The sequence below is a fragment of the Peromyscus californicus genome, unplaced genomic scaffold (genome assembly GCF_007827085.1).
Source record: "Peromyscus californicus insignis strain IS unplaced genomic scaffold, ASM782708v3 Scaffold_5__1_contigs__length_169319896, whole genome shotgun sequence".
Lineage (NCBI taxonomy): Eukaryota > Metazoa > Chordata > Mammalia > Rodentia > Cricetidae > Peromyscus > Peromyscus californicus.
In genome coordinates, this window is record NW_026294573.1 from 10,602,209 (window position 1) to 10,626,852 (window position 24,644).

The following is a 24,644-nucleotide window of genomic DNA, read 5'->3' on the forward strand; positions in this document are numbered from 1 at the left end:
TCACACTAGATATTGGCCTTTTAGCTGTAGAACCCATCATCATGGTCATGTGTACTTTGTAAAAAAGTTTCTATGTAGTCACACCCTAGGCTTTAATTTGCACCTGGAATTGGACTGGTTGGACTGGTTGCTGCCTGGAACACTTGCCTAAATTGTACTATGTTTTCAATGTGCTGTCAGTGAACAGTCTGGCAATAGACTCCCTAAAGTCTGACCCAGGTTGACAAAGTCAAATATGCACTGGTTTTCATTCTTTGCAGATTATGATATCCATTGAGACTTGAGTGGGACCCTTACAAGTGACCACCTTCAAACAAAACCCTCCAATAGTTGAACAAATGTCATACTCTTGACCTCAAAACTCTCTCCAAGCTTAGTTCTGGATTTTGAACCTGTAATTGTGATTTCTGTCTGTACTTTGGTGTGGCTGTCCCTGAAGCTGTGACATATGTTCTTTTTTTTTTTTTAAGATTTATTTATTTATTATGTATACAGTGTTCTGCCTGCATGCATCCCTGCAGGCCAGAAGAGGGCACCTGATCTCATTACAGATGGTTGTGAGCCACCATATAGTTGCTGGGAATTGAACTCAGGACCTTTGGAAGAGCAGCCAGTGCTCTTAACCTCTGAGCCATCTCCAGCCAACATATGTTCTCTTTTGCCCGTACATTTAGATAATAAGAGAATTGGTATCCAAATATTTCTTCCTCAATTTGTTTATTCAAAATAGAGACAAGAGAGTTTCCGTTGCACTAGGTTTCTAACTCTTCCCAGAAATGTTTCTCCCAGTACTCTTTCCCTCCATCCCCCCCCCCCATCCTCATGACCCTCCTGTTCTCATCCCCACACCCCTATGCAGATGCCTCACCCTGTTCACTGGTGTTGTCCTTTCTATTTCTTCTTCACAGTGAGATCCATGCATCACCCCTTGATCCTTCCTTGTTATTTAGTTTCTCTGGGTCTATATTGTAGCATGGTTATATACCATGTTTGTCTTTCTGGGTCTGAGTTACCTCACTCAGGATGATCTTATCTAGTTTCATCCATTTGTTTTTAACAGCTGAGTAATACTCTATTGTGTAAATGTACCACATTTTCTTTATTCATTCTTCAGTTGAGGCACATCTAGGTTGTTTCCAGTTTCGGGCTATTACAAATAAAAATGCTATGAACATTGTTGAGCAAATGTCCTTGTGGTAGGATGGAGCATTCTTTGGGTACATGCCCAGTAGTAGTATAACTAGGTCTTGAGATAGATCAATTTCCATTTTTCTGAGAAGCCACCATATTGATTCCAAAATGGCTTTACAATTTTATATTCCCAACAGGTATAAGATAGTCCAAACTATCTTATACCTGTTGGAATGGCCAAAATAAAAAACCACAAGTGACAGCTCATGCTGGTGAGTATGTGGAGCAAGGGGAACACTCTGACTGAATTGAGGACATGGCTGGACGACAAAATATATATCTCTCCATACATCCAGAACTTATTTAGGTTGTCTAAGAAGAGAACCTTCCATAGTTCAACACCCAGTATAGAAATATTTCCTAATCCTATTCAGTCAGTCCTACATCAATCCATCTGCAGAGAAAAGGAGCCACGGTCACCTGGTTCCTCATGTCAGGTTCATACAGGAGACTCTCAAACTTCATGTGCAGTAAAGTTTAAGGTCTCATTATCTGAGTTTCCTGGAATGACCAACATGCATCTCACAGATGGGTATGACGATTCAAACAAAAAAGACATGGAGTATGTTTGAGATGACTCAGCAAATAAATTTGCTGTCTGCATCAGGACCAGGACCTGACTTTTGTGAAGAACAAGAAGACTAATTCTTTTTTGTTGTTATTTGTTTTAGATTTCCCATACAGGGTTTCTCTGTATATCTCTGGCAGTCCTGGAACTCACTCTGTAGAACAGGCTGGCCTTGAATTTAGAGATCCTCCTGCCTCTGCTTCCTGAGTTCTGGGATTAAAGGCATAGGCCACCACTACCAGGATAGAAGACTAATTCTTTAAAGTTGTCTGCAGACCTCCGTTTCCTATGGCATGTTCACATACATGCATACCCCCAAATAATAAGCAAAACCTAATTTTGTTTAATTAAAACACTCTGAATTTGCGAGGTGGAAAGATGGCCTTGTGGTTAAGAGCACATGTTCTTTCTGATGGCAGTGTTTCAGTTCCAAGCTCTCTACTGTCTCTACTTCAGTATTAGGGAGTCCATTGCCATTTTCAGATGGAGTCTTGTTTGAGCATCTTAGGGAAGTGTCTACTGAATGATGTGGCCTGAATCTAGGGGAAGGATTACTGATATATATTGCCCATTGTATATCAGCTGGCATAGTAGTATATGAGGTGGCTTGAGAAAAGTAACTTTGGATACAGCTGAGTGGTGATGAACAGACTCATTATATTCAAAGCCCTGGGTTGGCTCCTCTGCCTCAAAGAAGTAAAGAAATGTTTGATTCAGGCTCTATGTCGCAGATTGTCTCACATTTGTTGGTAGGTTGTTATGGTTGAAATTTGTTCCTGATGAGTGTACCAAAGCCTTGAAGCTGATCATATTAGTGTCAGTAAGGGAGACACTGAGTTCATCATCAAAGTCACGGGTCTACAAGAGGAATCCACTTAGATATTTGCTTCACCCCCAGCTGGCCTGAAATAACTACCAAGACCAGGATGGCCTCAAACTCACTGAGATCCAGCTGTTTCTGTCCCACATGTGATGGGATTAAAGGCCTGAGCTACTAGAATTGACCAGTTTTGGTATTCGTACAGGAGTGGCTCTAGAGGCCATTAAGACTAGTGGAAGACTTTTGCCCAACATAAGACAGTCAACTTGGTTTACTACACATTTAATTTGTATGTGTAGGCAAGGAGACAACTTGTGTGAGCTGACTCTCTCTTTCCTTCCACCAACTGTATTGGTTCTAAAAGTTTAACTCAGGTCTTTCTGCAGGGCAGCAGGCATCTTTATCAGGAACCATCTTGCTGGCTGAGCTGATTTAGTTTAAGTAAATTAAGTTTCAGAATACTGTTTGTCTATTTAATTTTTCTGATAATCTTGAGGGATAAGGGCAAAATTAGTATTAGACCTTTGTAAAAGCTCATTGCAGATATGTATGTCATCCAGGTATGGTATCCCCGCCCTAGGCAGGCAGAGGTAGGCAGATCTCTGTACTCTTTTCTTTCTACCATGTGGTTCCCAGAGGGACACCTTTTCCTTTACCTGTTTAAACGTTGACCAGTTCCTTAAATTGTTTCTATTACTATTGTAGCACAAGGCTTTCTACAAAGGATAGTCTAAGTCATTCCAAGAAGCTGCAAACTACCACCTGAGAGAACGGATGCCTGGCCCTTTTACTGAGTTAATTGCTTTTAATGAGATCTACCTTCATGGGCTCCATGGTCCAACAGGTGTTCCACAGACTTCAGACATTAAATAATCTCTGGGCGTAGGTGTCTGAAAAGCTAGAAACTAGTTTACTGTTTCAGTTCTCTCTGTGTGTATTCTTTTGTTGATAGGTATTTATTTTATTTAGTTTGTTTATGGAGGGGGGAGGTTGTTCTGGAACTGGTTATGAAGTGAGTTCTGATTACAGGGACAGAGTTGATAAAATATGAGATGAGGAAACAGGTGTTTTGTGGAGTCAGAGAGACAACTGTGCATTCTGAATCATAATTTGGACCCAGGCAATTATTAACTTGTAAGTGGAACTCCTGGAAGGACTGAAGAGTGTTTTCTCCAACACAGTAGCCATACAGGAATAATCCGACTCTGGGAACTTGGAGCAGTACAGTCTGGTGGCACTCTCAGTCACTGACCTCTTCAGCTGCTTCCTAGGTTCAAGCCACACCCAGAATGCCGTGGCTTTGGGGTGGAAAAGCATGGATTCAGTCCCCAGAACTCCCTCTCTCGTGAGAACACCTTGGAATATTACTGTCACTCAGTTCCTTTCTTCCAAGCCTCTTCCTCTCTGACATCCTTCTGCTGGGGCTGTTCAGAGGGGCGTGTGCAAAGAATTTTCAATCCAGTGTGAGCACAGCAGGTCCACTCTCCTACGAAGAAGGTCTGAATGGTTGTCCAGCATTTGCAAACCAGTATATTCAGGCTACGATATTCAGCTGGATCCTAAAGTTGGCTGATAAGTTATTAAAAGCTAGAACGAAGGGAGAGGGGGTCCAGGTCCACTGTCCTCTTCTTTCCTTTCATGCTTCTTTCGCTAACAGCCTCATCCAGCCCATGTAGCCCTTGAACTCTTGACTCTTCAGTCTGGTCTTCCTGAGTGCCGAGATTGCCAGCACTTACACCGGGGAGCTGTGGGGCCTGAGTTTTCCAAACTCGTACCCTGTGGCTGTGGCCGGCAACCTTCAAACAAAAGCCTGCCTTACTTGGTCAGATTTCATTTTCTTGGCCTCTAGGATCTACCCAACTCGAGAAGTGTATTTTAACCCTGCAATTGTAATGTCTGTCTGTATTTTGCTCTTGCTGTCCCCGAGACTACCCTTATTCCCTTTGTCTGTCTAATCAGGTGGCAATATAAGAACTTGGTATCACACTATTTTTTCCTTCATCACGTTTCTTGTTCTTAGAAATAGAGACAGAAAGTCCTGCACTTGATGTGTCATGATTGTTATGTGGGCGTTGCCCTAAACCATGACTAATTGTGAAGACATATTCATCAAGGATACCACACACACAAGTATCTTTGGGAACCAAGTGACTACCAAGAGAGGGACACCTCAGACACAATGCCCTTGTATTTAACCTTTGCTAGAAGTTGGAGCTGACATAATTTACAATGTATCAACACTCAGAGACCTAATATTAGTAAAAAGGGCCCATGGGAACCACAAGATATGTATCTCTGTCGATTCAGAAAAGTTGTATATTGGCTATGGATAGCACTTCCCGTAGCTCATCACCAGGCAGACAGATATGTCCTAACGTCATTCACTTAAGAGTCTTACATCAATCCATCGGCTGAGAGGAGAAACACTGTCTACTGGTCCCTTTTTTTAGGTCCCCACAGTGGACCCCCAACCTTCATGTGCAGTGCAGTTTCCTTAAAATAGTGGGGTGACTCCCAGCAAGCTAAGGAGATGAGGGTGTTCCCTATGAACTGATCACAATCTTCCTCCTAATTCTGGTTCATCTCCTTCACATAACTGGCGGGCACGAAGCCCTCTACCTGAAGAATGGACGCCCTGTCTCACCATCTTGATTCTGAGTCTTGACTTCTAGTCTAGAGCCTCTGAATTGCTGAGGTTAAAAGTGTACACCACCTCGTCTGATTGTTTCTCTTAAAAAAAAATTAATGTTTATACCAGGATGCTCTTAATGAGACCTTGTTTAAAAATATGGGCTGTCTGGTGGGATCCATGTATAGGGTAGAAGACTTTTCTGAATGGAGTCGGAAAGGAAAGGGTGAGTTCTGTATTTAATGATGTGGAAATATGGGCTCAGATAGAGTTCCAAAAGAATGGAGAGAATTTTAATTGGGTGTGAGTCTGTGTCTAAGTTAGTGTTTAATATTGCTATAGTGCTGTGCACACACACACACACACACACACACACACAAACTATAATTAACACATAATTTATGTTTAGTAAAGGAATCTGGATGTCGAAGCTGAAGAAATGGCTCATTGGTTAAGAGCACTTTTGATTTTTCCAGATCTTTGGGTTCTACCTCGTAACCATCTCCACCTTCAGTTCCAGTGGAACCATTTTCTTCTTGCTGACTTCATGAGGCATGAGCATCAAGACCCACGTTGTCTACTGACATTACACACACACACACACACACACACACACACACACACACACACACACACACACACAAACCCAACTGCAAATAGAACATCCTCCTTTAACATTTGAAGTTAACACACAGACTGATGAATTTCATTATGGCCTTTTCATACATACACACAGTTTACTCTGTTCTTATTCACTGACCTCTCCCACTTCCCTCCCTCTGTTTCTTTCCTCCCCTCCTACAATGCTGGGAGCTTCATTTTGCACCCCTGTTGGTTCTCCACTTACACATATCAAAACCTCCAAATCAGGAAGACCCTTTGCCGAACACCCAATCTGCCCATCTTCACTCACTGGATTTGAACCTGACTTCACATTTTACATCCTCAAGGCTATGTGCTGAGCTGAGAATATCTCAAACGTCTTTCAGTACTAAGCAGCCAAGGCTACATAACAAGAACTTACCTGGTCCTCCCCCACCTTTCCCTTCGCTGGTTACCCATAATAACTTTTCTGTTCTTACAATTTTAACGTCACATATCTAGAGAGAACATGAGCAGCTATGTGGTGGTAGTACACACCTTTAGTCCAAGCACACAGGAAGCAGAGGCATATGCAGCTCTGTGAGTTCAAAGGCAACCTGGCGTAGAGAGTGAGTTCTAGGACAGCCAGGGCTACACAAAGAAGCTCTATACGAAAAAGCAAAAGCAAAACAAAAAAAAAAAATGTGGGCAGAGGTAACAAATTGAGTTCCAGGCCATAGTAACTACAAGAGACCACGCCTCACAAAAAACAAAGAATGTAAAATGGAAGTAAAGAAGAAGATATCAAAGCTGTCTTCGTGGTTTCACCAGTAGTCTCAGCCACTGGGAGCATGAAGCAGCAGGCTTGATCTCCCAAGTGAGTTAGAGGCCAGCCCGAGCCGAATACCAAGAACCTACCTTTAAAAAAAGAATGAGAAATCCTTGTGTGGTGCACCTCTCTAATCCCAACATCACCATGTCTGATGCAGATACATTAAAAAAAAAAAAAAAAAGGGTTCAGGGGGCATTTTCAGTTCAAGGAAAAAACTGGTGCCAGGGAGATTCCTAGGAAACCACAAGGACGACCCCAGCTAAGACTTCCCTAAATAGTGGAGAGGATGCTTAAACTGACCATCTCCTGTAATCAGATTGGCAACTACCCTAATTGTTGTCATCAGAGAGCCTTCGTCTAGTAACTGGTGGAAACAGATGCAGAAATCCACAGCCAAGCACTGAAATCCTGTTGAGGAGAGGGAAGAAGGATTACATGAACCAGGGGGTTCAAGGTTATCACAAGGGCACACACAGAAACCACTAACCTTGGCCCATAGGAGCTCAGAGATCCTGGACTGACAGCTAGGGAGCCTGCATGGGACCAACCTAGGCCCTCTGCATGTGGGACAGTTTTATGGCATGCTCTATTTCTGGGACTCCTAGTAGTGGGATTAGGGCCTGTTCCTAATGCTTGAGCTGGCTTTTGGGAACCTATTCCTCATGAAGGGTTGCCTCATCCAGCCTTAATACACAGGGAGAAGCTTAGTCCTACCTCAACTTGATATGCCACGCTTTATTGACACCATGGGAGGAGGCCTGCACCTTTATGAACAGAAACAGAGGAAGAGTGGATGGGAGGGGAGTCATGGGGAGATGGGAGGGGGCAGTAGAATGGGAGAAGAGGAGGGAGGGAAAACTGTGGTCAAGATATAAAATAAATGAAAAAAATTAATTGAAAAAGTCTTAAGGCAGGAGAGGCTACCTATCGACTTGTAGGATAGTCTCAAAAAAATTACATTAAAAAAACAAAAAAAGAAAGAAAGAAAAACACCAAGCAGCTGATTGACTACTGAAAATGTCCTGGAGACAAAGCTCAGTGGTTTCTGTTTTTAGAGGATGGATATGCCTTCAGAGATCTTACACAGCAGTACCCAGGACCACATCATCTTCAACAAAAATGGAGCTGTGCCTCATATGGGGGAGTGCTTGACTAGCATGCTTGAAGGCTGGGTTCATTCTCAGAATGTCAGAAACGGGGCACGGGGTGCACTTCTGCAGTGCCACCTCTCCTGAGAGAAAGACCAAAGATCAGAGACTCACGGCCATCCTAGATTCATAGTCGGCCAACATGAAGTGAAGGCTCCAGAAATACAGAAAGTTAAAAAAAGATAGAAATTCAGCTTATTTAATGTCAATGGCAAATGCTACGTCAGGGATTTCAAATCTAGAAAGTTTTAAAATTTGTGTTTTGTATATTTATAATTTTTTTTAAAGATTTATTTATTTATTACGTATACAGTGTTCTTTCTGCATGTACGCCTGCAGGCCAGAAGAGGGCACCAGATCTCATTGTAGATGGCTGTGAGCCACCATGTTGTTGCTGGGAATTGAACTCAGGACCTCTGGAAGAGCAGCCAGTGCTCTTAACCTCTGAGCCATCTCTCCAGCCCCAGATATATATTTATCTATAATTTAAAATTTTTATTTTCAAGCAGCATTTGGAGCCACAGGGAAATTGGAGAATCTAGCTAGGTGACTGCTTGGAAAAGGCTCCCCATGGTGGCAGTGAGCGAAATGGAGACTTTGAGAACAGCAGATGAGGAGTCACATTGTAGACTGACTCCAGATTTCACTGCCGTTCTCTTCTTTGACACTGGGAAATAAATATCAGTATTTTGGGGTTGGGACAGGGTTTCCTGATGCAGCCGGGCTAGACACAATGTATGAAAATCCTCCTGCATCCTGCTACAATAAGTGTGTGCGTGTTAGAGAAACACTCTACTGACTGATCTGCAACCAAGGTGCTCCTGTCACAAGATGAAAGGGTTCACAGCATCCTTCTGTCTCATTAGCTTATCCATCAATTGCCTTCCACAGCATCAAGCACAGCTCTTAAACTCTGGAACAGGTTTTTGATGGAGACCTAGAAAAAATGTCCTTTAAAAATGAGACTTTCAGCCAGGCAGTAGTGGTGCACACCTGTAATCCCAACACTCTGGAGGCAGAGACAGGTGGATCTCTGTGAGTTCAAGGCCAGCCTGGTCTACAGAGTGAGTTCCAGGAGAGGCTCCAAAACTATAGAGAAATCCTGTCTCCAAAAAAAAAGAGAGAGAGGCCTTGGCCACTTCTGATCTGGAGGACAGACTCAACAAGCTCCTCCCTTCCAAGTGATGTTCCAAGAGTCCTTCACTGACAGACATACAAAGACTTAAGGATCATGCTGCCTGTCTAAGTCTTTCAGGGTCTATCTGCAAAGTCCTTAATAAAGGCCTCTTAAGACCTGGAGACTTGGAAGAGAAGCAAAGTTTTTGAGGGGAAAGCTGAGATCTGAGATGTGGACAAGAAGCAGACTGTAAGATCTATCTTTTCTTATATTCTGAGAATTCTACACATTTCACCCATTAGAGTGGGAAACTCAGAGTGGTAGGTTTGAGGAATGTCCACCATGACTTCTGAATTATGTTGTGGAACATTGTTTTAAGATGTGTTACATTTGTTTGTGCTTGGAACATTTGTTTAAGAGGCAAAGATGTGCTCACTCTTTTATGTTGCATTTGTCTAACTCTGTGAAGCTGTGTTACTGTGCCTGTCTAAAACACCTGACGGTCTAATAAAGAGCTGAACAGCCACTAGAGAGACAGGAGAAAGGATAGGTGGGGCTGGCAGGCAGAGAGAATAGATAGGAGGAGAAATCTTGGGAGGAAAACAAGGAGGAGTGAGAGAAGGACATCAGGGGCCAGCCACCCAGCTACACAGCCAGCAATGGAGTAAGAAAGAAAACACACAGAAAAAGAGAAAGGTAAGAGCCCAGAGGCAAAAGATAGATGGGATAATTAAGTTAAGAAAAGCTGGCTAACTGTTCAGTCCAGTTCTCTAGCCCCTTCCTAGGGGCACATTCCATGCCCCTTCCCCCCAGCCATTGCAGCCCCAGAGACCAAGTAGCAGCCTCATCCCCCTCCCTCTCGACAAGCCAACCATCCCCCTGCAGCACCAAGGGCTATTGGAGCCATTCAGCCCCACTGCGCTGATTGGGAAGAGGTAAGGCCCCCCGATCTCCAGACTGATCAGCCCAGTTCTCTAGCCCCTAGGCCCTGGTGGCATATTCTGTTTCCCCACCCACACCCCCTGTCAATGCAGTCCCAGAGACCAAGCAGCAGCCTGCCCCCAGCACCACCAACCATCCCCTGCAGCACCAGCGACCACCAGAGCCATATGCACACTCACACACACACACACACACACACACACACACACACACACATGCCCTCACCCACCCCTGCGACCAATTGGGAAGAGTGACTCTGGAGCCATATGCCCCTCCTGCACCAATTGGGAAGAAGGGCAACCACAGGAGCCACAGGCCTGAACTGCACCAATTGGAAGGAGAGCAACCTGGAGCTCCACCTGTATGGATTAAAGGAAGAAATGGGTAGATGGCAGTGTAAGTACACATTAAACAACATAAAGAGCAATATGGTACCAACAGAACCTAGTGACCCTACAGCAGCAGGACCTGAACATCCCAATGCAGATGATCCAAAAGAAAATGACCTTAAAAACAACTTTATGGGGCTGGAGAGGTGTCTCACAGGTTAAGAGCACCAGCTGCTCTTCCAGAGGTCCTGAGTTCAACTCCCAGCAACCACATGGTGGCTCACAACCATCTGTAATGAGATCTGGCGCCCTCTTCTGGCATGCAGGCATACATGCAGGTAGAACACTGTATACATAATAAATAAATAATTTTTTAAAAACTTTATGAAGATGATAAGGACCCTAAAAGAGGAAATGAAAAATTCTCTTAAAAAAATGGAGGAAAAAGAAATGGGCAAAAAAAATTGGAGGAAATCAAGAAATTTCTTAAAGAAAGTCAAGAAACCCAAGGAAAAAAAACAAACAGGTGAGGGAAACAGTTCAAGACTTGAAAATTGAAACAGAGGCAATGAAGAAAGCACAAACTGAGGGAATTCAGGAAAAGGAAAATATAAGTAAACAAGCACAAACTACAGAGGCAAGCATAACCAACAGAATACAAGAAATAGAGGAGAGACTGGCGGCGGTGGTGCACACCTTTAGTCCCAGCTCTCAGGAGGCAAAGCCAGGTGGATCTCTGAGTTCGAGGCCAGCCTGGGCTACAGAGTGAGATCCAGGACAGGCACCAAAACTACACAGAGAAACCATATCTCAGAAAAGAGGAAGAAGAAGAAGAAGAAGAAGAAGAAGAAGAAGAAGAAGAAGAAGAAGAAGAAGGAGAAGAAGGAGAAGAAGGAGAAGAAGAAGAAGAAATGGAAGAGAAAATCTCAGAAGCATTGAGGATACAATAGAGGAAACAGATTCATCAGTCAAAGAATATGTTAAATCCAGCAAATTTTTAACACAAAATATCCAGGAAATCTGGGACACCATGAAAAGACCAAACCTAGGAATAATAGGTGTGGTGGTATTGTGTTCCCAAAAAATATTGTACACCCTAATAAACTTATCTGGGGTCAGAGAACAAAACAGCCACAATATTAAACATAGATGTTAGGCAGTGGTAGCACACACCTTTAATCCTAGCATTCCAGAGGCAGAGATCTACTTGGATCTCTGTGTGTTCGAGGATACAGTCAAGCATGGTGACTCACGCCTTTAATCCCAGAAAGTGAGCCTTTAATCCCAGGAAGTGATGGTAGAAAGCAGAAAGGTATATAAGGCATGAAGACCAGAAACTAGAAGCTTTTGGCCTGGTTAAACTTCAGGCTTTTGAGAAGCAGTTCAGCTTAGATCCACTTGGATGAGGACTCAGAAGCTTCCAGTCTGAGGAAATAGGATCAGCTGAGGAATTAGCAAGGTGAGGTGACTGCGGCTTGTTTTGCTTCTCTGATCTTCCAGCATTCACCCCAGTACCTGGCTTCAGGATTGATTTCATTAATAAGATCCTTTAAGATTCGTGCTACAAATAGGGATAGAAGAAGGAGAAGAATTCCAGCTCAAAGGTACAGAAAATATATTCAACAAAATCATAGAAGAAAACTTTCCCAACCTAAAGAAAAACATGCCTATGAAGGTACAAGAAGCTTACAGAACACCAAATAGACTGGACCACAAAAAAAGTTCCCCTTGACACTTAATAATCAAAACACTAAACATACAGAATAAGGAAAGAATATTAAGAGCAGCAAAGGTAAAAGATCAAGTAACATATAAAGGCAGACCTATCAGAATTATACCCGACTTCTCAATGGAAACTCTGAAAGCCAGAAGGTCCTGGACAGATGTTCTGCAGATACTAAGAGACCACGGATGCCAGCCCAGACTATAATACCCAGGAAAGCTTTCCATCACCATAGATGAAGAAAACAAGATATTTCATGACAAAACCAGATTTAAACATTATGTATCCACAAATCCAGCCCTACAGAAACTACTAGAAGGAAAACTCCAACCCAAGGAAGTTAGCGGCAACCAACAAAACACAGGCAATAGATAATCTCACACCAGCAAATCCCAAAGAAGGGAAACACACACAGATTACCACCAAAAAATTGACAGGAATTAACAATCACTGGTCATTAATATACCTTGATATCAATGGACTCAATTCACCTATAAAAAGACACAGGCTAGGGTGGTGGTGGCACACGCCTTTAATCCCAGTACTTGGGAGGCAGAAGCAGGCAGATCTCTGTGAGTTCAAGGCCAGCCTGGGCTACAGAGTGAGTTCCAGGACAGGCGCAAAATTACACAGAGAAACTCTGTCTCGCAAAACCAAAAAAAAAAAAAAAAAAAAAAAAAAGGACACAGGCTAACAGAATGGATACGAAAACAGGATCCTGGATTGGAGAGGAGGCTCAGTGGTTAAGAGCACTGGCTGCTCTTCCTGAGGACTCAAGTTCAACTCCCAACACCCACATGGCAGCTCACAACTGTCTGTAACTCCTGTTCAGGGGGTCCGACACCCTCACACAGACATATGCAGGCAAAAGATCAATGTACATAAAATAAAATCATTAAAAAATAATCAAGAAAAAAGAAAAGAAAAGAAAACAGCATCCATCCTTCTGCTGCATACAAAAAACACACCTCAACCTCAAAGACAGACATTACCTCAGAGTAAAGGGTTGGGAAAAGATTTTCCAATCAAATGGACTTAAGAAGCAAGCTGGTGTAGCTATCCTACTAATATCTAACAAAATAGACTCCAAACTAAAATCAGTCAAAAGAGATGGAGAAGGACATTTCATATTCATCACAGGAAAAATCCACCAAGATGAAGTCTCAATTCTGAACATTTATGCCCTAAATACAAGGGCATCCACATTTGTAAAAGAAACATTACTAAAGCTCAAATCACACATCAAACCCCACACACTAGTAGTAGGAGACTTTAACTCCCCACTCTCACCACTGGACAGGTCTACCAGACAGAAACTTAACAGAGAAATAAGGGAACTAACAGATGTTATGACTCAAATGGACCTAACAGACATCTATAGAACATTTTTCCCAAACACAAAAGAATATACATTCTCAGCACCTCATGGAACCATCTCCAAAACTGACCACATACTCGTTAACAAAACAAATCTCAACAGATACAAAAGATTGGAATAACCCCCTGTATCTTATCAGATCACCATGGCTTACAGTTAGAATTCAACAACAACACAAAATGCAGAAAGTCTACAAACTCATGGAAACTGAACAATGCTCAACTGAATCATTACTGGGTCAAGGAAGAAATAAAGAAAGACCTGATTCCCTTGCCTCCACCTCCAAAGTGCTGGGAACACAGGCCTTATTGCCTGGCCTTATGACATTCTTTTCATTCAAAGCTTAAAAGCAGAGTTGGGATTGGGCACTGTGATAAACATTGACAATCCAGACATAATCTAAGGTTTAAGGATACATGGTGGGATCCAGCCTTGACCACATAGTATCTGTGTCAAGAGAAACACGGGGCTTGAAGGCATTAATTGGGCTTGAGAATAGTTGTCTACTACGTACAAAATACAAGCTTACTGGGCTGGGCCTGGTTTCTCACTTTGGAGAACGCCTGCCTAGTAGATGTGCTGGATTCTCAACACAGCATAAAACTGGTTGTGAGATTCCAGGTTTCATGTATCTGGATCTGGTAAGTCACTCTCCTCCCAGAGACAAGAAAGCCTGTCTAAAAGGGCAAACAAACACTTCCTGTAGAATATTTCACATCCCAGTTTTTGTCTTGTTTATTTATGAAGCAATTCTAATGGGTGGTGGGTCACTGGATGGCTGCTTTGTGGCTGGCTGGTATCTCACATTCACCAACCCCTGTCTCCTAAGTAGTAGGATTAAAGGCAAGAACCACCAGTCATGTTCAAGTTTTTTTGTTTTGTTTTGTTTTTGTTTTTGTTTTATTTTTGGACAGAGGGTCTCTCTGTGTAGCACAATCCCTCAGTGTTAGGACTAAGGCAGAGAGATGCCCCACCCAACTTGATTTTTTTTTTTATTCAGTGGTTCTGCTAATCAAGGCAGGGTCTCTATAAAGCTGTGTCCCTGATCTACACTCACCCACTGAACAGCAAAGGTGGTCCCTAGTTTCCTCTGTTTCTTCCCCTAAAATGGGTCAATTCCAGTGCAGGATCCATGCCAATAATAAAGCTGAATGAGCTTCTTGTCAGGGTTTCCATCTCGGAGACAGTTCTCCTGGTAATGTGGGCTAGGCTCACCAGGCTCCTAAAGTGGCTAATTAGAAGTTTCCTTAAAAAAAAAAAAAAAAGCTGGGCGGTGGTGGCACACACCTTTAATCCCAGCACGCAGGAGGCAGAGTCAGGTGGATCTCTGTGAGTTGAAGGCCAGCCTGGTCTACAGAGCGAGATCCAGGACAGGCACCAAAACCACAGAGAGAAATCCTGGCTCAAAAGCAAAAAAAAAAAAAAAAGAAAGAAAGAAAGAAAGAAAGAAAGAAAGAAAGAAGTTGTTTCCTGTATCGTTTGTTTTCTTAGTACTGGGGATTGAATCTATCAAATTCGAGGCAATCACCTGACAACTAGACTATATCTCTAATGTGTTCTTTATTATTATTATTATTATTATTATTATTATTATTATTATTTCAAACATTTTTGACAGGGGTTCACTATGTAGCCCTGGTTAGCCTGGAACTCAAAGAGATTGACCTGCCTCTGACTCCCAAGTGTTAGGCTTAAAAGCATGTACCAGGGAGAGACATTTTCAATGATTCCTCAGGCCAGCCTTGAACTCATCATGTAACCCAAACAGGCATCCATGGGATGATCCCTTCCTCGGCCTCTTCGGTGCTAGGATTGTATGAGCGATCAACTACTCTCAGCATGAACATACTTTATCAGTTTTTGATACCTGGTCTCACTCTGTAGCTAAAGCTGGCCTGGAATTCCCTGTATCTGGAACTGGCCTTTGACTTTATAATAGTCTTCTTGCCTCAGCTTCCTACATTCTAGGAAAACAAACAGGGGCAACCAAACATTGCTTTATTTTAGTTAAGACAAAGTCTTCCTGCCCAGCCCAGGCCTCATGGTCTTCCCAACTCTCCTTGGTTTTAGGATCACAGGCCTTAGTTCCCACACCCTACTGAGGATTATTTGTTTTCTGTTTCTTTTTCTGCACTGGGATTGAAGGTAAAATCTAAATCCTCCTGCCTCTGTCTTCCATGTACTGAGATTAAAGCTGTGTTCCTATTTCAATAGACTCCTAAAGACATTTTGTTGTTGTTGTTGTTTTGTGTGGTTTTTGTTTGTTTGTTTGTTTTTGTTTTTTGGTATTTTGTTTTTGGTGGGTTTTTTTTTTTTTTTCAGTTTTTGAGTCAGGGTTTCTCTGGGTAGCTTTGGAGCCTGTCCTGGAACTCATTTTGTAGACCAGGCTGGGGATCCACCTGCCTCGGAGTGCTGGGATTAAAGGCGTGGCCCCCCCCCCCACCCAACTGACATTTTGTTTTTCAATGTCTCACTATGTAGACCAGGTTGGTATCAAGCCTTAAACTAACAGAAATCCAATTGCCTCTTCTTTCTGAGTGCTGGGATTAAAGGCTTGGGCAACCAAGCCTAACACATGCACCTCAGGCTTTTAAAATGAAATCTAGTGGGACGCACTTCTGATTCTCCTTGAACTGTCCTAGCCATGGGTTACAGTAGTACAGAGAATGTGGGTAAGTTGGTAGTAGGACATTTCCATTGCCTTCCTTTGAGGACCTTGAATGATAATCTGGGACTTTCTCATGAACAGGGAAGGCTCAGCACTCAGGGTCCTGGTTACCCCCTTCCCAGAAGGTTTCTGAGGAACACTGGCTGAACCAGATAGTTGATGATGAACTGAAGTGGCTATGGGTATTTCTTCTAGGCATCTTTAGGTGCCTGCTGTCCTAGAACTATGGTTTTGTGGCCTCTAGCTTCAGATGTAAGAGAGTAAACAGGGGCTGGAGAGATGGCTCAGAGGTTAAGAGCACTGACTGCTCTTCCAGAGGTCCTGAGTTCAATTCCCAGCAACCACATGGTGGCTCACAAAGATCTGTAATGGGATCTGGTGCCCTCTTCTGGCCTGCAGGCATACATGCTGTATACATAATAAATAGATAAATTTAAAAAAAGAGAGGAGAGAGTAAACAGGTCTACATAATTGTCAAATCAGTGACTAGAGTGTGAGTGGGTCCTTGGGTGTTGGAAGACTGTCTCTCCCTATATACTTCTGTAATGTCATTTCCCTGTTAAACCCCTCAACATGAGCTTGGAGGGTCTAGCCACATCCAGGAGCTAGCAAAGCAGTTCCTGCTGAGGAATGAGACCTTGGCTCTCTACCTGGAAGATCTGCCCTTGGGGCTCCTCTTAGAGATTTCCATGGATGCTTTCAAAGGGAACACACTAATGTCTTAAAGCAGAGGGTGAAGGCCAGGCCTTTCTTCTACCCGACCTTGGGAGCCCTGATGAAGATGCCCAACCTGGAATATTTCAAAGTTATCATGAATGCGCTTGATATGCTGCTTGTTCTCAAGATTCACCCCAGGTAAGAGAGACCCAGGGATTCTAGAAGGAGGAGTTTAGGACAGGGAGAGCTTTGGGTCAAGCAGTGGAGGACGAAGCGTGGACCAAAGGACTTTTGATGGTGCTGATGAGGAAGAACGGAAGCTCTGGGCCATTGCTGAGCCATCTAGGAAAGGACATCCAGGCAAGTGAGAATGCTTAGGATAGATGAAGCCATTGATTAAAGAACCTTTCTCCAGGCTGGAGAGATGTCTCAGTGGTTAAGAGCACCGACTGCTCTTCCAAAGGTCCTGAGTTCAATTCCCAGCAACCACATGGTGGCTCACAACCATCTGTAATGAGATCTGGTGCCCTCTTCTGGCCTGCAGGGACACATGCAGGGAGAATACTGCATACATAATAAATAAATAAATCTTAAAAAAAAAAAAAAAAAAGCCTTTCTCCAGCTCCTCACACAGTCATCAGAAGGACCACGCTAGATTTCAAGGGTTAGGGAGCAGGAAAAGTAAGTCCAAAAGAAAACAGGTTAAGCTAGTCCCCATCTATAATCACTGCACTGGCTGAAGCAGGATACAGGAGGATCAGAGTGCCAGACTGAACTGTAGTGTATAAATATCCTCTAGCCGGGCAGTGGTGTGCCCGCCTTTAATCCCAGCACTTGGGAGGCAGAGCCAGGCAGATCTCTGTGAGTTCGAGGCCAGCCTGGTCTCCAAAAGCGAAAGGCACAAAGCTACATAGAGAAACCCTGTCTCAAAAAACCAAAAAAGAAAAAAAAAAAAAAAGATATCTCTAATAGTAGTAAGTAGTAGCAGAAAACAGGGAGGAATGACTGACAGCCAGAAACGAGAGCCCGAGCCCACTCGGAGGTGAGGGCCTGGCCTATGTTATGAGACACATTCCTATTTTGCCCACGGGAGGCAGAAACTAAGTTTTGGGTTTTCAGAATGTGAATCAGAACCTCTGGAACATAGGTCAGACAGTCATGGCCCATGCCTGCTCACCAGAAGTCTTCTGGGGTTCGGGTGAGTCACAAACAGTCCCAATCCTGGGATGGGAACTATGCAGATGTGTGCATTGAAGATCGCACTAGGAATGAATTTCAGTTCCACCTCTTGACCTGGGTAAAGAAGGGGAAACCGGTAGTCCAGCTGTTCTGCAAGAGGCTACATATTTTGTCAGATAACATGTAGAGAATGCACAAGTTTCTTCATGTTATACATCTGCACAGCATCTGGGAGCTGGAGGTGGATAGAATTTTTTTGCATTGAGAGACGATGAAAATTTTTGCACTTTAAATTTGTACAGTATCAAGCTGATGAGAGAAAAATAATAATAATAATAAAGAAATAAAAAAGAAAATATTTGCACTTTAGCTGGGCAGGATGCATAACATTTAGAAAGTTTCCTTTGTGGCTGTGAGTCTGGGAATATATATTTCCGAGTATCTGAATAAGTCCTATTCCCAGAACTATGCTGCTCATTTTCAAAACCCGGAGAAACTCTGGAAGCTTGTTATCCTTTACGTTATCTTGAAAGGTGTTGGAAACATAGCACAAATGTCCTTGCGCCCACAGATCTCCAGAGAAACCAGGAATGTTAAGCACACAGGATTGTCTTTACAATAGGAAAGATAAAAAACCTGGTCTTCCCTCCAGAAAGCTGATAATTGCAAGTGATTAACTGCCTGGTGATCTGTGTCATCTGTTGGGCCAGGCCACCTCAAGCTCTTACAACCAGGACTGGAGGTTGCTAGTAATCTAAATGACCCTTATAGCCAGAGGCTCCCCCAAGCTCCCACAACCAGGACCAGAGGTGGCTAACAGCCCAGATGACCTCCGTGCTATCTGTATGAGGGAGACCAGGACAGACCCTAAGGCCCTTAAGCTAGTATAGGTATCACATCTCTAGAACGCATCTTCTTGGAGGGAATGACATGTGCCCTGAGTTGAGTTTCAATGTAATTATGCTTCTTTGTGCACTGGGGATTGTATTACACCAGGAAACTCCTGTTTTCAAATCGTATTGGGGATAAACTGCCTGTTATTAGATTCTCAGAACTCTGATCCAGGTTGACAAAGTCAATCTGCATCAGGTTTTCATTCTTATCTCTTCGAACCTGCAGGGATACTCCCAACCCCCAACCCCCACAACTGTATGACAACTGCAGGAACCCCCTCAGAAAGGCAAACTGTACAAGATACTGAGGTGAATGTGGGTGGAGAGTTAGCCATCCACCCAGAGCTAAGCCCTTCTGGCTTACAGTAAATAGAGATGAGTCTCTGCCATGCTCTGGGTGCTGGACTGGTACAGCTGAGGATGACTGGGAAGTCAATGCAGTCCTAAAGTCTCCCAGAATGACCCCTGTCAAACCAGAGGGTCCAGATGCTGTGGGAAAAGCCAGCTGTGATTTACAGCTGTGAAATGCTGTGGGAGGGCTGTTGGGATTTCCCCTCAAGGAGAAAGGAACAGGAAGAAGGCACAGATAGACCAGTGGACTCACATCTACAGGGTTCCCCGGGTGTGCCCTTGCTCAGCAGCTGTGTGAAAGGTTGTTGGGAGCGTAGGTAGGGGCTGAGTAGATGGGAAGCGTGTGATACTGGAGCTAAGAGTGAGTGGCCAAGGTGAAAAGTGCCAAGAGAGAAATCTGTGCTGAGGGAGAGTAGGCAACCTCTCGTGGATATTGCTTGATGCTGCCTTATTGGTCCTTCTAAGGTTCTGCTGACCTCTGTCCAAGACTGTGGTTCTACTACTATGGAAAGAATATACAGCTGTGTCCTGAGTCACCCTGGAGTGATGGTGGCAGGTCTTGGCCCAGAATAGGGCTATTAGAATGAAGAGTCTATGTAATGCAGCATCCTAGGTGGTGACCTTCATAGGGATGGAATGACCTTGGACTACAAGGTTACTCCCTGCCTGTGTGCTCCAGACCACTCCCATTGGCCACACATCACTCTGCCCTCTCCTCAGGAGTAGCACCTCCTTAGATACCCTCTGGTAGAAGTTCAGGCTACTTACTGATGGAATCAGACTTGAAGCATCTTTGTGAGTGTCTGAGCACCAGTCAGCTCAAGCACAGGTTTCATAGCGATATCTGCATGGAGGAGTTCAGTCCCGAACATCCCAGAGCTCTCCTAGAGAATGTGGCAGGCAGTCTGCAGACCCTGGACCTAAAGCGCTGTAGCATCACTGACGCCCAGTTCCATGACATTCTGCCTGCCCTGGACACTGCTCCCAGCTCACCATTCTTAGTTGCATTGGAAATTACTTAGCTGTGTCTTTTCTGTAGAAGCTACTGGGCCACATTGTCAGGCTGAGTCAGTTAAGACAAGGATTGAACCCTGTGCCAAGGGAAAGAGAGCCTTAGTGCTTGCTACGGAGTTTTTTTGTTTGTTTGCTTGCTAGTTTTTGTTTTGCTTTGGTTTTTTGTTCCAAATGCTAGCAAATGATACAGCCATCTCTCTGGTGATTACAGATTTGTTCATTTGTATATCAAGGGCACTCAATCATTCTGTCCCTTATGTGCTCACCTATTTCACAGAGAACCCCTCATGGCCAAGAGTATTGACTCTTGTATTGACAACTTGTATTGACTGCATTTTGCATAGAACCCCATTCTCAGTTTAGACTAAAATGAAATCTGAGAAGCAAAGGTTCTGGGTTAATTCTTAGAAATAAGTGACAAACGTGCACCTTTGGGGAAGGTGGGGGGGAGCTAGCTGGAGACCAACAAACAATAGATGTGACGTGGCCACTGCCTGTGGGCCGGTCGTCCAGAGACCATGGTTGCCGAGCTCACCTTCAGGAGTTTCCATGCACTTCCTCTTTACCCAGCACAGCAGGATAACATTCCTCTTTTTAAATGTTTTTCTCAAGCTGGGCGTGGCGGCTCATGCTTTTACCCGCAAGTGAGTCTCTGAGTTCCAGACCAGCCTGGTCTACAAATTAAGTTCCAGGACAGCCAGGGCTGTTACACGCTGAAAACTTGTCGATAGATAGATAGATAGATAGATAGATAGATAGATAGATAGATAGATAGATAGATAAACAGATAAATGGGATGTTTTTTTCTTCTATTTTTTCTTTTAAATTTGAGGTGGGGAATACTTGAATTCCATAGTATATACATGAATCTCAGCACAACTCTTCTTCCATCACGTGGGTCTTGTGGATCCAACTCAGGTCATCAGACTTTGCTGTAAGGGCCCTTGCTCACTTGGTGGACCACAGCCCATCTCACCAGCCCTCCAGTGCCCCAGGAATTGGACTTAGGGTCTCACATGTTTGACAAACGCTCTACCTCTGAGCTACAATCCCAGAAGCCCTCTCTATTTAATTTTTAGACAGGGTCTCATTAAGTTTCCCAAGATGGCATTCAAGGTTTATCCTGCCTCGGTCTCTCCAGAGTATCTGTGATTACAGACCTACACTAGCAGACCCAGCTCTTCTTTTCGTAGGGTACTGGCATGCAAAATCTCTCTTCTGCCACTGCTACACCCCAGCCTCTTAGTGTATCTATTTTTTTTTTAATTTTTTATTTTATGTGAATTGGTGTTTTGCCTGTGTGACAGTGTTGGAGCCCTTGGAACTGGAGTTACAGACAGTTGTGAGCTGCCATATGGGTGCTGGGAATTGAACCTGGGTCCTCTGGAAGAGCAGTCAGTGCTCTTAATCACTGAGCCATCTCTCCAACTCCTAGTGTATCTATTTTTAAGTGGAGTTTTTACCATCCCTCTGGCTCAGCCTCCCAAGTACCGATTACAAAAATGTGCCACAACTTGACTCTTACCCTATCTTAAAACCCCGCTCCCAATGGGCAATGAAGGGGAGTGAATTATTAGCCCTCATATTTTTCTTTCTTTCTTTTTTTTCCTTTGGTTTTTCTTTTTCTTTTCTTTTTTTTTTTTAAGATTTGTTTATTATGTATAATGTTCTAACTGCGTGTATCGCTGCCCGCCAGAAGAGGGCACCAGATCTCATTACAGGTGGTTGTGAGCCACCATGTGGTTGCCGGGAAAAGAAATCAGGACCCCTGGAAGAATAGCCAGTGCTTTTAACCTCTGAGACATCTCTCCAGCCCTCCTTAGGTTTTTTGAGAAGGGGTTTCTCTGTGTAACGGCCCTAGCTGTCCTGGAACTAGCTCTGTAGACCAGGCTGGCCTCCACCCACGGAGATTCGCACCACCGCCCGGCTAGCCCTAATGTTTTTGTTTGTTTGTTTGTTTGTTTTTCAGGGTAAAAACCTGAAAAATCAGAGAAGCAGGGGAGCAGCCACAGTCACTTCCTACTTCTGTGGTTCCTCCGACCAAAAGGGTCGAGATCCTCTCTGCCCCGCCTTACCACCTCCTGTCTCCTCTCTCTACAGCCCTCCAAACCTCTATGGTTAATTTTGGTCGGCTAGCGGCTGGCCCCACCCTCTGACTCCAAGCAAGCTTCATTTGTCAGAACACAATTAAAATATCACACAACACCCCCTCCCTGCCAGACTAAACAATAAAAGCTGAAAGCCCCTCTCAGACAGGTGAGGCTGAGCTGCCTGAACAAAGCAGAAACCTGGAAGTGAAAGGCCGCCAGGAGCGGAGCCGCGGGCAGCGCAGGCCGGGCCGCATCTCCGTCCCCGCGCCAGCCATGCGCGCCCCGCAGCGGCCCGCGCGCCCGGGCCCCGCGTCGTAGCGCGGCGGGCGGAGACCGCAGGCTCCCAACCCGGGCCCGCCGTGTCCTCGAGCCCGATTGGCGCCGCTGCCCGGCGCCAGCGCCCGGTGCCGCCGCTGGCGAGGGTGGTGCGGGCCGCGACCCGGGCGCCCGGGGCCCTGCGGGATGGAGCAGGCCAAGAGCCGGGGACCCTGCGTGGTGGAGCAGGCCAAGGGCCGGGGACCCTCCGGGCAGTGCAGACTGGGGCCCGGGTACCCCCGGGGTGGCGCAGCTTGGGGACTCGGGGACCCTGTGGGGGTGGCGCGGCCTGAGGACTGGGGAGCCCTGCAGGGAGGTGCAGGCCGGGACCCCGGGACTCTTCTGGGGTGGTGCTGAGGGGCCCCAGCATGCTTGCTTGGCCTGACGCCATTTTGAGCAGGGCCTGAGGAGTACGGGGAGGGTTCAGTTGGAGGACATGGGCGCAGGAACGAGCGGGGTGTCTGCGGTCGGCCACCTGGCCCCAGAACAGGGAACTAAAGGTCAGAAAAACAACTTGTACCCTGGATAAGAGCCAAGTCAGCAGGCGTGTCGAGCTCGGGGAAAAACCACGAGCTGTCCTGAGTTTGAACCTGGCCTCATACGAATCGTCCAATCAGAACCCTGTAAACTGCTTCCTGCTTCTGTACCCGCCCTTCCGCTGCCCAACCCTATAAAAACCCTCCACTCCAGCCCGTGGGCCGCCAGTCTCTTCAGCCTCTGGAGGGACTGTGTCGCCCCGGGTACCCGTGTTCCTGAATAAAGCCTCTTGCTGTTTGCATCTGACTTGTGGTCTCGGTGTGATCTCTGGGCGAGGGTCTCTCCAGAGGGAAGACTACCTTCGGGGGTCTTTCAGAAGAGATTTAGACCAACTGAGACAACTGGGAAGGACGCTGCAGCCTGCTCACCTTCCCACAGGCTGTGCAGTTGAAGCCCTAATGTTTTGTAAATATTAACTCTGGCACTTTTGTGCACTCTCCAAAGTGTCCTGCGATTACTTGCAGTCCACTCTGCCGCACTGCACATTCATTTTGACTTCCGATGTGGATTACGGGGAGAGCAGCTAGTTCACATACCTGTGATACTGAGGGAGTGGAAGAGAGTCACGGAAATGGGGGGAGGAGATGGTGACGTCAACACGCATGCTCAGACGGGGGACTCTTACCCAGTTAGGACCATGAGCCACGAACAAAGAAGCCAGAGTGATTGAGGGTGTTCCTTAGCTGGAGGAAGACAGGATGCAAAAGAAGGAAAGAAGAACTAAAAGAGAAAGAGGGAGACGAAAAGTAAATGTCCACTCTGATACCTTCCCACACATAGGAAGATGCTCCCACCTCTTCTCCCTGTCCCCCCCTTAGACATTACAATGCTCTCTCCCTGTTCAGATAGCTCTTAAAACTTTTGGGGTTTTTGTTGTTGTTTGGGGGGGGGTTGTTGTTGCTCTTGTTTATTTATTTGTGGTTGGTTGGTTTCTTGAGACACAAGTTCTCTACCACCTGGGCCACATCTCTTACAGTCTACACCTGCTGAGCCTTTCCTAGTTATAAATGACAGGAAAAGTATTGGCTCAGGACTCCCAAGACCAAGTTCTCAGCACAAAGGAGATTTATTTGCCACAGAGGGACAGAGAGCAGGGATAAGGGACAAAGGCAGGAGATAGAGGAAGAGAGAGAAAAGGGACGGGGTATTTGTCCCAGAGGACAAAAGATGACCTCTGAATAGAGAGGAGACAGGCACGGCACAATGGGAGAAACTAGCAGTTTATAAAGGTACAAGGGGAAAGCCCATGTTAGGATGAGGTGTTTTCATTTTAATTGAGCATGTTAATTAGGTGAGCCAAAGGGGGCTTCTGATGGCTGGACTTCAATACTTAAGTTGGACTTTGGCAGTCAGCCTCAGGAGGAGGAAGTGGCCAGATAAGGGACTAGACCTTGAGGGCTAGCTAGCTTCAGGAATGTCATCTAAGGGGTTTTAGCAGGGCAGAAGGGACTGGGGAGAAGGGCAAGGCCTGCAGAGCCTTATGCTCGCTCGAGTGGGCTAGTGTCACTTCAGTAACGTTTGTTTCTTGTTTTGCCCTTTCCCCCCCTGAGGCCGGCTGTCTTGGAATCCAGGCCTCAGGACATTCCAGGTTGCTGTTGTTGAAGATGGCCCTTAACTCCTAATCTTCCTGCCTGTATGTAATGATCAAGCTCTAAAGCAGCCTGAAATACCTGACCCTGTG

General features: G+C 45.0%; 1 long non-coding RNA gene across 1 annotated transcript; it reads right to left on the reverse strand.

Moving 5' to 3' along the window:
* Nucleotides 1-858: 858 nt before the first annotated feature.
* Nucleotides 859-24,100, reverse strand: LOC128097515 (uncharacterized). Its single transcript, XR_008213883.1, has 3 exons — nucleotides 23,589-24,100; nucleotides 10,059-10,188; nucleotides 859-7,030 (listed from the first exon to the last, which is right to left on the reverse strand). It is a non-coding gene; the product is annotated as an uncharacterized LOC128097515 (long non-coding RNA).
* Nucleotides 24,101-24,644: the final 544 nt, after the last annotated feature.